The sequence below is a fragment of the Tupaia chinensis genome, unplaced genomic scaffold (assembly GCF_000334495.1).
Source record: "Tupaia chinensis unplaced genomic scaffold, TupChi_1.0 Scaffold000216_1, whole genome shotgun sequence".
In the NCBI taxonomy this organism is placed as follows: Eukaryota; Metazoa; Chordata; class Mammalia; order Scandentia; family Tupaiidae; genus Tupaia; species Tupaia belangeri.
In genome coordinates this window covers 3,149,739-3,166,265 of record NW_006159691.1, presented here as the reverse complement: position 1 = coordinate 3,166,265, position 16,527 = coordinate 3,149,739, and the positions used below count along the sequence as shown (strand labels likewise).

Sequence of the window (16,527 nt, the reverse complement as noted above, 5' to 3'; positions counted from 1 at the left end):
TTAATTAATGGAAATAGGCCTGAGAAATAATTTCCAGGCCTATAAGCCAACTATACACTAAGATGTTCTCTTTTCTTGGAGAAGAGTTTTGAAATTATGGGAAGCTTGCAGTGTGACCCTAAAGGAAGCCCTCCATAGACAGTGATGCTTCTATATATTCCACTGGCACACAATGAACACCTACATTGGTGAAGACTTAGGCTAAGTGCTAAAGGAGGTACCATTCCAACTCTTTAGAATCTCAAATATTAGTGGGGGAGGTACAAATAAACTGACAGAATCTAATAATAGGATCCTAGCCAAAGCAATAAGATAAGAAAAGGGTGATATAAATGTAGAATGGAAGACCCAAAATATCATTGTGTAATTCCACTTAAATAACATCTTAGAAGAGACAAAATTATGGTGATGGAGAAGTGATCAGGGTTGTCAGGGTTGCATATGGGAGGAGGCATTGACTAAAACAAGGCAGCAAAAAAGAATAGTCTGGAATTATTCTGTATCTTTATTGTGGTGGTGGTTATACAAATCTATATATATATTAATGTTCACATAACTGTATACCAACTCATAAAATTATATGCTATATATATATTTTTAAATAAAATAAGAAAAAAATAGAATGCAGCTTAATGTATGTTTTGGCATCTAGCATCCCAGTGTTGAGTGGAAAAAAACAAATTTATTTGATATTGTTTGACTTTTCAGATTGCTTTGAAAAACATATGTTTAAAAAAAGAACCTTAGGATTCTTAAAAAAAGAATCTTTGTATATATGAGTATGTATTTTCATAATACAAAGACCTTTAAGGACATAATTGTAAACTTTATATGAAAATTAAATACACATGAAAATGCTGAATTCAGGTTCATGGGAGAGATGGAGAAAGTTTTTATAGTATCCAAGACTCTGATTCTACTTGTTTCTGAATTCCAGAGTTTTATGAGGGCCCTCAATATCCTTATAATAACTTTTCCATACTTGTTTAAAACTAAGAAAGTCATGATTTATAGTTTATGGTTGCCTATTTAGAAAATTCAAGAGATTCAATTAAATGGAATTGATGTTCATAAAATAGTTCAGTAAGAAGCTGGATATAAGATGAACATGAAGATAAAAGTGTTCCTATTGATTAGAAGCAGTAATTAGAAAATATAAGTAATACATATATTAGGTCATTGGGCAAGTCATGATGTATTTTTCTATGCAAAAAGAGATTTTTGCTATAGGGCATGTGCACTCACCAAAGAGAGACAGAAAGCCAGAACTCACCTCTCTGTGGGGATGGCCACACCACAACCCCTTCTTCTCCATTCTCCTCTCTGGATTTTGGGCACACACACACACATGCCAGGCATGAGTTTTAAGCTGCCAGGAACAGGACTCGTACCTTGGTCGACTACATGGAAATTCAGCAACATAACCATTATGCCATATGCTGGTCCCAAGGGACTTCAGTCTTAGTAGCAACAATGACAACTGAAAAACCCCAACAAAAGCAAAACAAAGAAAACATAAAACTCTGAAGACTTGAGTAAAAATATGCCAGATTTATATGAAGGCAAATATCCAACTTTACTGAAAACCATGAAGAATGGCTAAAATCGGTAGAGAAGCATGTTTTTGTTCTGGATGGGAAGAGCCAATTAAAAACTTAAAGATGTTAGTCCTTCTCAAATTAATGAGTAAGCTCAAGGCAATCTCAAAAATCTGGACAAAAGCACGAATGATGTGAAAGTAGATTTCTTAGAGTATAAGCAGTCCTAGTAGACTAAGGAGTTGGTGATGAGTGTGGACCAGATCATGAAGCGTCTTGGCTGCCAGACCAGCTGTATGACTTTCATAGAACCTAGAAGAAGCTCCTGAAGATTTTTATGCAGGCTCCAATAACATCAGAACTGTGTTGGAGAAATGTGATCTTTGTTCATGTGGAAAGATGAAAGATGGTGAGACCCAAGGGAGGACGTCTGACTAAGAGGCTCTAATCTGGAATGGTCTAAGTGACTACCAGCTTGCTGGACCCAAAAGGGCTTCTTGGTGAGTGTTAATATTCTTCCCTGTCCTTTTCAGATCCTTCTCCTTGCCCAAAGTGCAAGTGAACTAGCATAGTTGTCCTGAGAGGTTTGGATATTTCCTGCAAATCTGGCATACAGAGCCTTACTGTGGTCAGCAGAGAAGATTTTATTTTCTTTTTAATTGCCAGAGGGCACATGTGCTTGCAAGACAGAAGAGGAGAGAGAAAGAGAAAGAGAGAGAGAGAGAGAGAGAGAGAGAGGGAGGGAGGGAGAGGGGGAGGGAACGCACACATGCAAGAGAGAGAGGAAGAAAGCAACCCCAAATGGTACATGGTCATGCCACACACTCTTCTCCATTTCTCCAGCCTTTTGGGATTTGGGGCATGCATGCACACAAGCCTGGTATGTTTTTCAAGTCATTGAGGCAGGATTAAAAAGGTGTAATCAGCCATGTGGGATCTGGCTCCCTTAACCCCTAAGCCACAGGATGACTCAAGGAAGAGTTTCTAAAGGAAGATGTCAAAATTTTGAATCTGGGAATCTGGGTAGACAAGGGTGATAATCAGTGCTTCTTTTTATTGAGTATCCACTCTGTGAGACAGGAATGATTAATAGCATTGTCCTGTTTTCCAAAGGAGTCACAGGGATCAAGTGAGCTGAGACTGGATCTCACCTGTGTCCTCACATCACTGATATCCCAGCACCTGGGACAGAGTTCATTCAGTGTGTTTGCTGCATGGAGTAAAATTGCCAGATGTTGTCTTTTTATTTTTTTTTTTTAATTTACTTGCTGTGTGTTTGGCTGATGCCTCATCTTTAACACTAAATCCTGTTATTCCCATAAATAAGTCACTCTAGGCAGGAAGGGGCAGAGAAGGGGCTAGCAGGAAGCCTGGAGAAACAGGAGTAGAAAGAAGAGACTGACTAATGGAACTCAGTATGTTTCTATAAATTAGGAACCACCCAGCCTGCTACTGACCCAGGCATCTTTATCAATTTGTTCCTCCACGCCCTGCCAGCCTAGCACAATAAAGCTTCCTGTCCATTTCAGACCTAATCACACAGAACGTAAATCCCTCAGCAGAGAGGCAGCTGCGAGGGATGGGGTGCCATCCGCAGGGCTGTTCATTTTCATCTTCTGGCACGTAATGAAATCAGGAATGCACGTCAGCTCACCAGAGCAGCTTTACTCCAAACTGTTAGGTAAGCATCCCTGTTTCACCCTCATTAGACCCAGGAGGCCTCCTCAGGTAGAGGGATGGAAGCTCACATTTGCTGAATGATTCTGGTGTGCTGGATACTTCATATGCGATTCAATCCTCCAGAAATCCCCGTGACATAGATACTATTATCCTCATTTTTACAGCTGAGGAAACTGAGCTCAGAAAGGTCAGTGGCCTAAGATCACAGACAAAACAAGGGGTGGATCTTGAAATGCCATATCTGTGCAACTTAGAATCCTCTATACCATGCCTCCTCTTCCTCCTTATTTTAATTTTTTTACAGTTATCAGGTACAGAGTAACTTTTCGTCTATCTTTTTTTGGGGGGGATTTCTAATGGAGAATTGAGGGAATTGGAGATTATATTTCTTTCCATAATTCATTTTGGGTGTGCCAATTTATAAAACATTTGCCAAGGGTCTATTTCACATCTGCCTGGCTCTGTTTTTTTAAGCATAGCTTGTCTGTCCACTGTTCATGCTAAATAAAGATAATAACCCTGTTCCCTGCTTTTTGCTTCTTTTTCTGGGTTTTTGGATATCCTACTTTATATGTTAGAACATAGATTCTGTGAGAAAAATTTCATTCTAGTTTTGGAAACTATGCTTTGCTCCTATTACCCCTTGTCCTGACTCGCCCAATTTTTATTTGCCCCTGTAGTATTTAGAGACACTGGCAGCACCAGGTTAGAGATACATTTGCTAATCTTGCTTCTTCAGGACCCAGCTAGCCAGTTTATCTCCTGGGTTTTTTTTTTTAAGGTGAGAATTGAACATTCTATACTGTGAGCATAGAAACACCACTCTTGCCTTGGGTGAATGTGGAGACTAATGGGAGATGGGCATACCCAAGTAAGTAAGTAAATAAATAAATAAATAAATAAATAAATAAATAAATAAAAAACCATGATGAAGTAAGTACTAGAGTAAAATACATACAGAATTTTAGGAAACTGTGGGATGGGAGAGAAAAAGTAAGGTATTGTTTCCCTAGGTTGTAATGGATTTCATTCTTTTTTCCCCTCCAATTGGCAGAGGGTATGTGCACTTGAGAGAAAGAATGAGAGTGAGAGAGAAAGTACTTGCTAATGGGGCACCGTCATGCCACAGTTCTTTTCTCTCCATTTCTCCATCCCATCAGGATTTGGGGGATTCACACACATGTACTTGGCATGTTTCTTTTTCAAGCCTTTGGGATTGGGATTCTGGTCATGCATGATCTGGCTCCTGATGTACTGTACTTAACCACCATGCTATGGGGCCAGCCCAGATCATAATACATTTCAAAATGTCTGCTCATATCCAGTTCCTCTATTCATATTAGGTTGGTGAATTCTTTGTTCCTGACAGATTAATTAGTTGAAATGGGAACATTACTATTATTATTGAAAGAGAGTTTTTTTTTTTTTCTATAGGGCATGGGCTGGAGAGACAGACAGAGACAGAGACAGAAAGTAAGAAATCATCCCCCGGGGGGATGGCCACCTTGCAATCCTTTCTCCTCCATTCTCCTCTCAGGACTTTGGGCATGCACACATACGCACCTGGCATGAGTTTTATGCTGCTGAGTCCAGGACTTGGACCATGGTCTACCATGTGGGAGTCCAGTGATGTTACCATTATGCCATCTACTTGTCCCAGGGAACATTATTTCAATGTTTTTGTTTATTATTTTCCAACCTTGGTCAGCATCATAGAACGACTCAGCAGCCAACTGCATAATAATCTTTAGGACAAGAAGTTGAATCTGATATATTGTGACAGCAGAGGGTATTGATATGGGGAGTGATGGGTAGCCCCTATGTACTTAAGCAAATAAAGGACTAGGCTGAAAGATTGAGTGGGGAAAAGATGCTGTGAACCCTCCAGAGCTGGGGGGTTCAATATTGTCCTCTTAGGAGGAAAGAGTATAGATGAGATAATGTTTTGACGTTCCCTCTGTGTAGGAATACTATGGATCAAGTGGGGAAGCCTGGGGTGGGAGAAGGAAGTGGTTTTTCAGAGAACACAGAGGAAACACTCAGCTCAGGATGACATCTAAATGTGGATTTTTTTTCCTTCTACCACATCCCTAGGGCAATTCTCATGAAAATACAAAAATACCACTAGTATTCAGTTACAGGAATTCTAAACTTTGGGAGGGAGAAATACTCTGACTTCTTGCTTCCCACACTTCAGTCTTCTGCCAGCGTCTTTATCGACCAAACCTAGCTTGAAGCCAGCTGATGGAAAAACCTGGGAAATACCACTTGAAGGGATTAGCTCCACTGGCATATGGAGCAGAGCAGAGGAAAGACCAGGGACTTGCAGGAGGGTAAACCATAAAACTTAAAACATTTTACAATGTAAAGCTGCCTCAGTTCAAAGCTGATTTGACTGATGTAAGTTGAATATATTTATCTGCTGAATATGTGAAGAACAGATATCAGCAATGATAATAAATGAAAATAAGTTAAAGTTTTCTCTATTAAAGGATAATTTTTCTCAGCTTTGGTTCAAAATACACCAAACACAGTTAGACCTTTCTGTCAAAACTTCACCTGAAAGACTGACAGAAAAACACTAAAAATAAAACTGAGGCTAGAAGTGACAATATTAGTATTAGTAAAAAAAAATAAGGGAAACACAATTATTAAAATGCAGGGAATCATTTTATATTGATAAAAAGTAAAATTCACACAAATTACACTAATTTCCATTTATCTCAGTGATTCTCCACAAAGATGGTATAAAATGTCCAAAAGATCATAACAGAGCCTGTGAGAGGTCTTAAACACATATACAGCCATTCAAAGGGAGACAGGTAATCCCATTTCTGTATGATCCAGAATCATTATTGGTGGGCATATATGGTGTCTTTCAGATTTTGCAATAACAGCAAACAAACCAAACCACAACAAATAAATAGAAAACAAACCATAAACAAAATCCAGCCAAACCAAATAAAACCAAAACTAAGAAATCATCATGTAATCTTTTGCAAACAAACAAACAGAAAAGAACTTGGATGATTAATACCATCAACTTTGGGGGGCAAGCAGGTCGGGTGGTGGTTAAGGGTGCTGGACTCCCACGTGGACAACTGCAGTTCAAGTCCTAGATCTGGCAGCCGTCCCTTTCTGGTCAAATTAAAATAAATAAATAAATAAAATAATCATTAAAAAATACTATTGACTTTGATTTAATGGTTTTGGATTAAGTTTTGTGTTTTGAAAATGTAGAGAAAATAATACTCTTCATAGTGCATGAAACACTACAATTAACCAATAATAAATTACAAAGAAAACTGACAATCAGATTATCAGAAATGATTTGGGTTAAATTCTCTAGGAAGAAAGAAATTAAAGTTAGTATAAAATTTCAGTGAAAAATTTCAAATGCTTGAAAGAATATCTTCTATTACTTTTAAAGTGAGGAAACATCACAACTATAACTATGCATTATTTAAATATTAGGGAAATCAGAACCCTGAATTTTAAAACTTACAGAAAATGGCCAAAGCTGTATTCAAAGGAAAGTTATGTTTTCATATTTTTAATTTAAGAGAGAATTAAAAACAATAGAACATTACAAAGAAATTTAGGCCTAGCTGCTGTGGTGAGCTCTGGACATCGCTACTGGGTAGGCTGAGGCCACATGAGAGGCCTAAGTTCAATTCCTCACCCACCCCGAAAAGCTGGACAAGGTGGCACATATGGGTAGTCCCAGCTATTCAGGAGGCTGAGATAGGAGGATTGCAACACAATGAGAATTGTCTAAAATACCAAACACGCATACGCACACACACACACAGACTCCACTCCCCACATCCCCACAAATGAAAAACTAATTCAAATAATTCAGAAGAAAGAAAATAGTAAAGATAAAATCATATATTAATTAGAAAACAGAAAAAAAAATTGATAAGTAAACCTAAGAGCTAACTTTTTTTTTTGTTTGGAGAGGTTTTTGCTATAGGGTGCGTGCGCTCACCAGACAGACAGAGAGAGACAGAGAGACAGAAAGCGAGAAATCACCCCCCAGGGGGGATGGTCACACCGCAATCCCTTCTCCTCCATTCTCCTCTTGGGATCTTGGGCACGCACACACATGCGCCTGGCGTGAGTTTTAAGCCACCGGATCCGGGGCGCGAACTGTGGTCGACTACCTGGGAGTCCAGCAACATAGCCATTACGCTAACTGCTGGTTCCAAGAGCTAGCTTTTGAGAATACAGAGCAAACAAATTTCTGTCAATTATATATTATAAAAACAGGAAGTTGACATAAATTCATAAAATTAGGATGGAACTAGATGGAATCAAGTAGATATTTGGAAGATGATGTATTTTATGAAAATATTATGCACAACTTAATTCTAATATAGTTGAGATTTTGTAAGAAGTACATGACTTGGAGAACAGATGTGAATTACCAGCAATTACCAACATTAGATCAGCTGGAGTATCTTCATTGAGACAACATTGCTCAGCACGTAAGAAGACTTATTTTATTTTCAGCCTACCTTCTTCTATCAGTAACTATTGAACCTTGGACAGGATACTCCTCTGTGAAATTTATTTTCCTCATTCATAAAATGAGGAGAGTTATCTTTTTCTCATGGTATTTTATGATGATCATATTAAATGATTCACATGAAATACTTACTGTAGAGCTGGCCCATCCTTTGTGTCCAGAACGTGATGGCCATTGACACCGAGCAGAAATGGGAAGTAAGACATGAAGTATTGGGCCCAGGTGAATTATGAATGCATTCCTTCATTCCACTTTATGCATGGATATTTTACTTCAAGAAAAAAATAATTTAAATATAGTCCTTCTATCTTTTACAAATTTTTTATTTTAAATTTAATTTAATTTATTTATTTTAATTTGATTAGAGAGAGACAGAGTGAGAGAAAGTGAGAAAGCAAGCTGCTGGGTCCAGGACTCAAACCACGGTCTGCCATGTGAGAGTCCAACGCTCTTAACTACCATGCCAACTGCTGGCTCCCAAGTCCTTCCAACTTTCAGGGCATGGTTATGTTTTAGGTGATTCAAACACAGAGTAAATATAATGTTTTCACATGGCAACAGTGATGAAAATAGATGTGACAAGTCTAAAAAAATGATTACAAGTTAAATCCATTTTTGCATTATAAAAAGGATGGGCTAGCCCCATAGCCTTGTGGTTAAGGGAGCTAGATCCCATGGGACTGACCATGGTTTGAATCCTAGACCTGGTGGCTTGAGAAACACGCTGAACACATGTCCTTGCATGCCCCAAGTCATGACAAAATGGAGAAATGGAGAAATGGAGAAGAGATTGTGGTGTACCATGCCCCACTGCAAGGTGCATTCTGCCTCTCCCTCTCTGTCCCTGTCTTTCTCTGGCAAAAGCATGTGCACTCTGGCAAGTTAAAGATATGCCATGGTTAAATAGAATTTATTTGGAAATACTGGGTAATTGGGCATCTATCATGGATCATCAGTGTGTTACACACTTTATACGAACTAATTAGTGATCACAGAACCTTATGAGTTACTATTATCATTTTATAGCTAAGGAAATAGAAGCAGAGAGAGATTAAGTTGCATAAACTGTGCCAGGACTGACAGCCAATTCCAGGTCTTACTTCAAAGTACCTTTCACTCAGTCTGATTTGATACATGTCTAAAGTAGCATTTGACGACATTCAACCTCTTCAGTCATGGAAATTCTTCAATTACTTAGGGTAGACACATTTTTTTAAATAGTATGTTGAAAAATATATTTTTCATGCTTAGTAGTGAACTACCAGAGTCATTCCTAGTAATTTATTTTATCTTTATTTAAAAATTTTATAGAAGTAGCACAGACTGCTAAGATTCTGTGCTTGGCAGGTTGGGACTACATGGAAGATCTGGGTTCAATTTCTGGCCCAACCTGAAGGCAGGTGCAATGACATGTGCCTGCCATCTCAGCGGCTTGGGGAGGCTGAGGAGGAATGATTGCAAGCTCTAGGCTGGCTTAGGCAACATGGCAAAAGGCTGTCCAGAAAAGATCATATGGCACCAGCAGATGACATGGTGATTAAGGCACTGGACACTCCCACATGGCTGACCACGGTTTGAGTTCCGGACTTGGTGGCTTACTTTCTCTCTTTCCTTGTGTGTCTTTCTCTGGTCAAATGAAAATAAATTAATGAATAAATAAAATTAAATAATTTTTAAGGAAAAAAAAAGAAAAGGTCGTATGTAGAAGCATAGGCCTGTAGTTCCAGCTGAGAGGCTGAGGATTGGGCCATGTCAACACCGTTATCTTAAAAAATAAATTATAGAAGTTCTAGTTAATATAATAAGATGTGAATTAAAAATAAAATGTTGGGCCAGAAGGTGACATTAATGTTAAGGTCCTAGATCCTACATGGCTGACTGGGTGGTTCGAGTCCTGCACCTGGAGGCTTGGAAATTACATGGAGTGCTGTGTGTGTGTGTGTGTGTGTGTGTGTGCATGTGCCCAAGATCCCTAGAGGAAAATGTAGAAGAAGGGAGTGCGGCATGGCCTTCCCACCTAGGAGGTGATTTGTGTGTGTGTGTGTGTGTGTGTGTGTGTGTGTGTGTGTGTGGCAAATACACATGGGGCGTGTTCGTGTACGTGTTCAGTATGGACACAACCATTGTAGGCCTAACTACGTGTTACACACCAGCAACAAGTAACATCGTGATCTCTGGTTGAACCCATGGATGCAGAAACTGAGGATATGGAGGCTGACAGTGTACTAACAATAGTTAGATCTATCATGGAAAGCAACTCAGATTCCCATTAGCAATGCAAATACAAAATACTGACTTTAATAAGCACTGCACAGGATTTACATGGAGAAAATGACAGTGATCAATTGGAAGAAATAAAGACTTGAATAAATGGAGAAGAATACCATATTACTGGTTAAGAATACTTAATGTTGGGTCAGCAGGTGGCATGGTGGTTAAAGGTGCTAGTCTCCCACATGGCTGACCATGGTTCGAGTCCTGAACCTGGTGGCTTGCTTTCTCACTTTCTCTCTCTTTCTCTCTCTCTCTTCTCACTCTCCCTCTGCTTGCTATGGTCAAATTAAAAACAACAATAATGATAAATAAATAAATAAAAGAATACTTAATGTTATAAAAATATTCTTGTTTTCCCAAAATAATTTGTAGATTTGGCTTAATTTTATTGTAACTTTTATTCTTGGAGGTCAGACATGTCTTGGAATTCAATAAGATGACTCTAAAATTCATGTGGACAAATAAAAAAGATAATGTTTAGTAGGTTTTGAGGGGAGAAGGATGAGTATTAAAGTATTCACTAAATGTATTCATTGATCCTAAGACTCACAACATTAAATTGTCTTAGAATGGAGGAAATATGATAATCAATAAGCTTAAAACCTTCCTGAATCCTTAAATTAAGACTTCCACTACAGTATATACTTTCCTTGCATAAAGTGCAGTAAAATTTAACTGAATAATGCATGTTTTTCTTTAGAGCTTTAATGATTCTATAAATACATGACAAAAAAAATGTATAAAGTAATTGACTTTTTAAACTAGGAAACACAGCTCTTAGCATTTCCTAAGAGTTATTGCAAGAGTGAAAAGGAAGAGAAAACACCAAACATGGTGAGATATGAATGCTGGCGGTTAGCTGGGCTTGTCCACCAGTTAAATGGTTCATTCTGTTTTCAATGAGCAATTGATTAGAGTCTGTGCCTCAGGAAAATTAAAATTTACTGGTTGGGCCCAGCTGTCAGGGCAGCCCCAGGAACACAATGGCTCTACAATGCCCGAGGCCATATGGAAGACTGGGGTCTGATTCCCCAGACCACCTATATGTACTGGGTCTGTGTGCGCCTGTGCCTGAGATCCTGGCTGGCTGGTAAAGGTTGTGTGGAGATTATGCCATGTGACCCTGTTGTAAAAGTTTTCCTTCCTTCCTTCCTTCCTTCCTTCCTTCCTTCCTTCCTTCCTTCCTTCCTTCCTTCCTTCCTTCCTTTCTCTCTCTCTCTCTCTCTCTCTCTCTTTCTTTCTTTCTTTCTTTCTTTCTCTTTCTCCTTTCTCTCTTCTATTTTCTCTCTCTCTCTTTCTTTTTTAAATATTTTGATTAATTTTTCTTTTGGAGACATTTTTGCTGTAGGGTGTGTATGCTCTCCAGAGATACATAGAGAGATGGAGAGAGAAGTGAGAAGTCAGCTCCCAGAGGTGTTGGCCACGATGCAACCCCTTTTCTTCCATTTCCATCTTCCATCTTTGGATTTTGGGCATGCATGCACATGCACTTGGTGTGAGTTTCAAACCACTGAACCACTGGTTTGAATTGTGGTCCACCACATGAGTCCAGCGCCTTAACCACTATGCCACCTGCTGGCTCTGAAGCTTGTCTTTCTCATGAAACAAACGAATGAATGAATAAAAAAAATAAAAGCAATTAACTGAGTTGTTGCCAAGTTGGGTTCCTTATAGGCAGAATCTACAATGATAATTCTTGTACAGGTGGTGGTAAAGTGAAGAAAATCAGTGAGGAGGTGATAAAGGCAGGACAGGGAAGGGGAATAGAATGGCACATGCTGAATATCTACCTTGCTACAGAAAAAGAGCCTAGGAGAAAACACACCAAGAGTTCAACGGTAATTGTTTCCTTGTGGCGGTGAGTTTAATTTTGTTCTTATTTTTAAAAATGTTGTTTACATTTTGAAAAATATGTGCATGCATAGCTTTTTATATCAAAAAAGAGATATGAGGAGTCTTCAGAAAGTTCATGGAAAATACATATCATCAAAAAACTATATATTCACTTAATTTTTTTTTTTTGCACCAAAGTAAACTCATACTTTAATTTCATTTTCCCCCATACTGTTTGAAGTCCCCTTGTAGCAACAGCTCTGGCCAGTACATTTGACCAGGTGGACCTAGGTTAGGATCTGGCTTTGCCATTTTCAAACATGTGACCATGGCCAGGTTACTTAGCCCATGTGGGCCTCAGATTTCTTATCTGTAAAGTGGGGTTCATGGATGTGAAGCACAACATTATGTACAGTTGTGTGTCTGTCCAGAATGTGACCCCCCCTTTTTCCCGAGGGTGCATCCTTTGCTTGCTTTGAGAATAGCTCCTGCCTTACTCCACCTGGTTCTGATGGGTAACTCTTACACCCTGATACCCACGGCAGTGAGTATATAACCTAGACTCAGATACAATCAGAATGTTCTCCAGATTTTCCCAAGTTGAAGGGCAAGTTCTTTTTCCTTGGATCATGGGTTTTAGGACTGGGGTACAGGACCTTGCATCAGTTGTTGTACCCACTGTATAAAAAAAGCTCTTTCTATGCACAACAAAGAGAGCAGAGGTGGGAGTCCTGCTGGCCAAGCCACCAGTTTCTGCTATTGTCTGTGTCTCTGCAGCACCCTTCTAGAAAACCCACTCTTTCTTCTTTTCTTTCCTTTATCTTCCTGAGCTTGTTTGAGTTGGGTTTTAGTGACTTAGAATTGATGGAGTCCACAGAAATGGTTTATTACTTGTTGAAGATAACATGTATATTATTTTCAACTGGACTGGTCTGAGGTGTATTTAATGTTGGGAAAATTCTCTTTATAAGCTAACCGATTTATAGTGATCAAATGCATAAAAAAAAAAAAGGAAAAAAAGAATTGATAGAGTCCAACTAATAGTGCAGGAACCATTGCTCAGAGTGTTGCTAATGCCACTTCCCTCACCCTCCTGCTCACCAGATCCAGCCCACTCTATTCTTCCAGCCCTCATAGATCTTCCCTTCTTTTTCACTCTCATGCTCCCTACCACACAATTTAGAACTTCCTTTGTTGTACATCACTGGCTGTCATATCATAACCAACTCTGTGATCCCCTCAACACATAGGAGATGCACACAAAAGTAAAAACAAAAATTAAAGGGACCTTAAAAATCACCAACTTAAAGAAAATGAGAGAAGAAAGGGAAATAAATGACCAAGTCTGTAAAATGGAGCAACTGAGGTCCAGGCTCATGTAATTTCTTGCTCAGATTAGAGATATGACTAGATATGAAGCTCTTCTCTCCTGATCCAACATTCTTGACTTTCTGCAATGCCTGGGCACCAAACTCCAAGACAAAGTGGAAAAAAAAAAGAGAATGATTTACATTTCAGTTGAGTTTTAGAGCTGGTCTACAAAATTCAAGATGCAAGATGTTGTTGAAGTTATGTGGGCTTTTGTTTGTTTGTTTATTTATTTACTTAGGTTTTCTAATTTAAGCCCCCATTTACTTTGTAATGGTACAATTAGAGTCACTGAAGTTCAGATGGAAAATGGGACCTATCACCTTAGACAAGATCAATTATCAAGGCGAGGCATAGGATGGCTACACGGCATCTCTAATTATCCAAACAGAACAGCTGCTACCAACCAAACCAGAGGGGATGCTCTGAGTCTTGGCTTCCTCCAGCACCTGAGCACTGACTGCTCTCCAGGCCCATAAAACCCATCATTGACTCTAAAAATCACTTTTTCCATAGAGAGAGTTCAGCGCTTAAGACTTCTTGCCTGTTGGGAAGCAGGCAGGCTTCACCTAGTGATCAAGATGACATCTGTCCCTGCCAGAGTGTTGCACTTCCTGAGATCAGCTGAAACCAGTTGCCATCAAGCCCTAGCATCTCCATCATTACTTCGCTCCTGGATCTGCTAGCACTGAGACCTGAGCTTGTAGACTCAGTTCTTCAGCATTAATGATGTCTTATACTTTCCTTCTAAATCGTGCTTTATTCTGGCCACCAAGGGAATGCTACAAAACAAAAAGATATCTACAGTCACATTTAAACTGCTTGGGGTGTGTTGTAGGAAGAAAGAAACTTGCCAAACCCTTATTTGAACCCAGAGAGGAAAAGGGTCCCATAGGCGAAAGAATGCATGGACTTTGGAATGGGCGAGGAGGCCCGGAGTCCCTCCTGTGTCATCTCAAGCAAGTCACTTAGTGGCTCTGAGCCTGTTAATCTCTTGTATGGAATAATAATATTCCAGGGAGTTTCATATTGTGCGACTGGATGATTCTTAAGTGTTGGATTTGACTGCTTTTAGGCCGTGGTCAGCGTATTTGGTGGGCATAAAGACCAAAATAACATAGTGTGTATGATATCTTTCACTGGACTGGTGTGCAGTGTGTTCATGCTGGGAAAATTCATTTTACCAGCTGTGTTGATGTATGGTGATTAAATGTATAAAATAAATTTAAAAATAAAAAAAGAAAAGGAGAAAAAAAAAAAAGAGACCAAAATAACAACTGAGTTTAGCCCAAATCATAGATCTAAGAGGTTTACAAATAATCTGAGTGCATCTCTCCACAGGCAGCCTCCCTTCGGCTTTTCTTCTAAAGCTACTGAACACACTCTCATCCTTTCCTAGCCCTTGCTCTTCTTTAATAGAAACGATGGCAGGCCCTATTATTACCTACTTAACTTCTCTTCTTGCTTGTCTTGTGACCTTTTATTAGAACCTGGCTACCAGAGAACCCTTTTCTGATCATCTTTAAGGACTCGCCAATTTCTGCACCCTCCCCTCTCTCTCCTTTCTTTGATGCTTTCCTGAGGTTCAACTACATCATTTTTAACTTTTAAGAAAAAGTTTAAGCACATATGTGTGTATAGTTGTCTATACAGCCCCACACATGCATGTTACATACATATACATGTGTGTTTATGTGTACATATATATCAGACATCTATGTGTAAGAGTCTTATACATTTTGCTCCAAAACTTGTACATATCTGCTCAGAGCTTTTTCTAAAAAGAGAAGCATAAAGCAGTTGTCCTTCTCATGTCTTTTTAAAAAACATTAATTTATTGTTATTATTTTTTAAGTTTTGCTGTAGGGCATGTATGCTCACCAGAGAGAGAGAGAAAAAAAAGGGAAAATGAGAAAGCAAGCCACCAAGACTTGAACTGCAGGATTCAAACCATGGTTGACTGTGTGAAAATCCAGCACCTAAACTACCACACCACCTACTGGTCCTGCCCCTTTCATCTCTTCCCACACCATTCTTTCTCAGAGGTAGCCAGAACTTTGAAGTTACTCTGTACTATTTTCTCCCTGGAGTTCTTCCATTCATATTTATGAATCTCTTCACATTCTAAACTACTGTTATTTGTGTTTTAAAAATTTGCATATTTGGTATCTTACTGTACAGATCAATTGTGTTTTCCAGACATATCCATTTTGATTCCTATAATCTAGCCCTTTAACTTCAGCCACTCCTTGCTTAATGACCCACCTATTTAACAACTGGGTAAATTTACTACCAGTTCTTCAGTGCAGGGTCATTAAGTGAGCTGGGCCTGCATGTGTTGTGTAACTAAAACACAGTTTTCTCTCTTCTTCTACTGAGAAATAGCTAGGCTACTTTCACTTTTTCTCTGTTATTTAAATGGAAACAATAAACACTGAATGTGTCTCCTTAGGCACGGCTACCAGAGCAGCTGCAGGCTGAACATCTTTATGTAAAATTGCTCCATTGCAAGGCACATGTATCTTCAATGTACTCACTATTCTTCAAAAGGATGGTACCAGTTTACATGCCCATTATCAGTGTAAAGGGTTCACATTTGCCACATCCTCAACAATATTTGGCATTACCAAATTTCTTGAATTTAAAAATCTATTGACTGTCAAGTTATATCCTTTTCTTTTTCAAATTTGCAGAATCCCCCACCTGGAAGATTGAAGCATGGTGGGTGCATGTGTGTGTGTGCCCAAGATCTTGGCGAGCTGGAGACCTGGAGGAAGAGGATCAAGGTATGACCAGGCACTGTGGAGTGTATGCTCTATCACAATGGAAAACAAAACTAAAACAATCTAATCCTCCAGTGTCTGGACCTGTGCTGTAGTTCCTCCTCTGAGCCCTGCCTCTTTCTGGGCAGCTCAGTACCATTACTTTTGCTTACAACCTGGTTTGATGTTTCTTTCAGTTCTGACATCTGAAGACTCTCTTTTCTTTCTTTCCAGCTCAGCTGTCTATTTTAAATAGTTATATTTGTCAGTTTTCTTTTTAAGCATTTCTTTCTTTCTTTCTTTCATAAGAGAGAAAGTGACAAGTGCCCCCGGCAAGGTCTTAACCATGATCCGCCCCAGCCCAGACCATGGGCACACACCCATACCTGGCATATACAGTGAGACCTTGGAATGCAAACTGGGACCATCCCATGAGGCTCAGCATTGCAGAGTGCTGTATCACTGCTGGACCCCGGACTGGCCCTGTCACCTCTCTTCTGTGGAGGAAAGGGGTGTTTAATGGACTCATCGGGACAGTTCT

The 16,527-nt window shown here is 39.3% G+C and overlaps 1 long non-coding RNA gene across 1 annotated transcript in view; it reads left to right on the top strand.

Annotated features, from left to right (window-relative positions):
• The window catches only part of LOC102500677 (uncharacterized), a 114,502-nt gene that overhangs the window by 78,257 nt on the left and 19,718 nt on the right, over window positions 1–16,527 (top strand). Inside the window, exon 2 of the long non-coding RNA XR_001370326.1 lies at window positions 15,918–16,010. This is a non-coding gene — a long non-coding RNA (uncharacterized LOC102500677). The remainder of the gene's footprint in view (window positions 1–15,917; window positions 16,011–16,527) is intronic.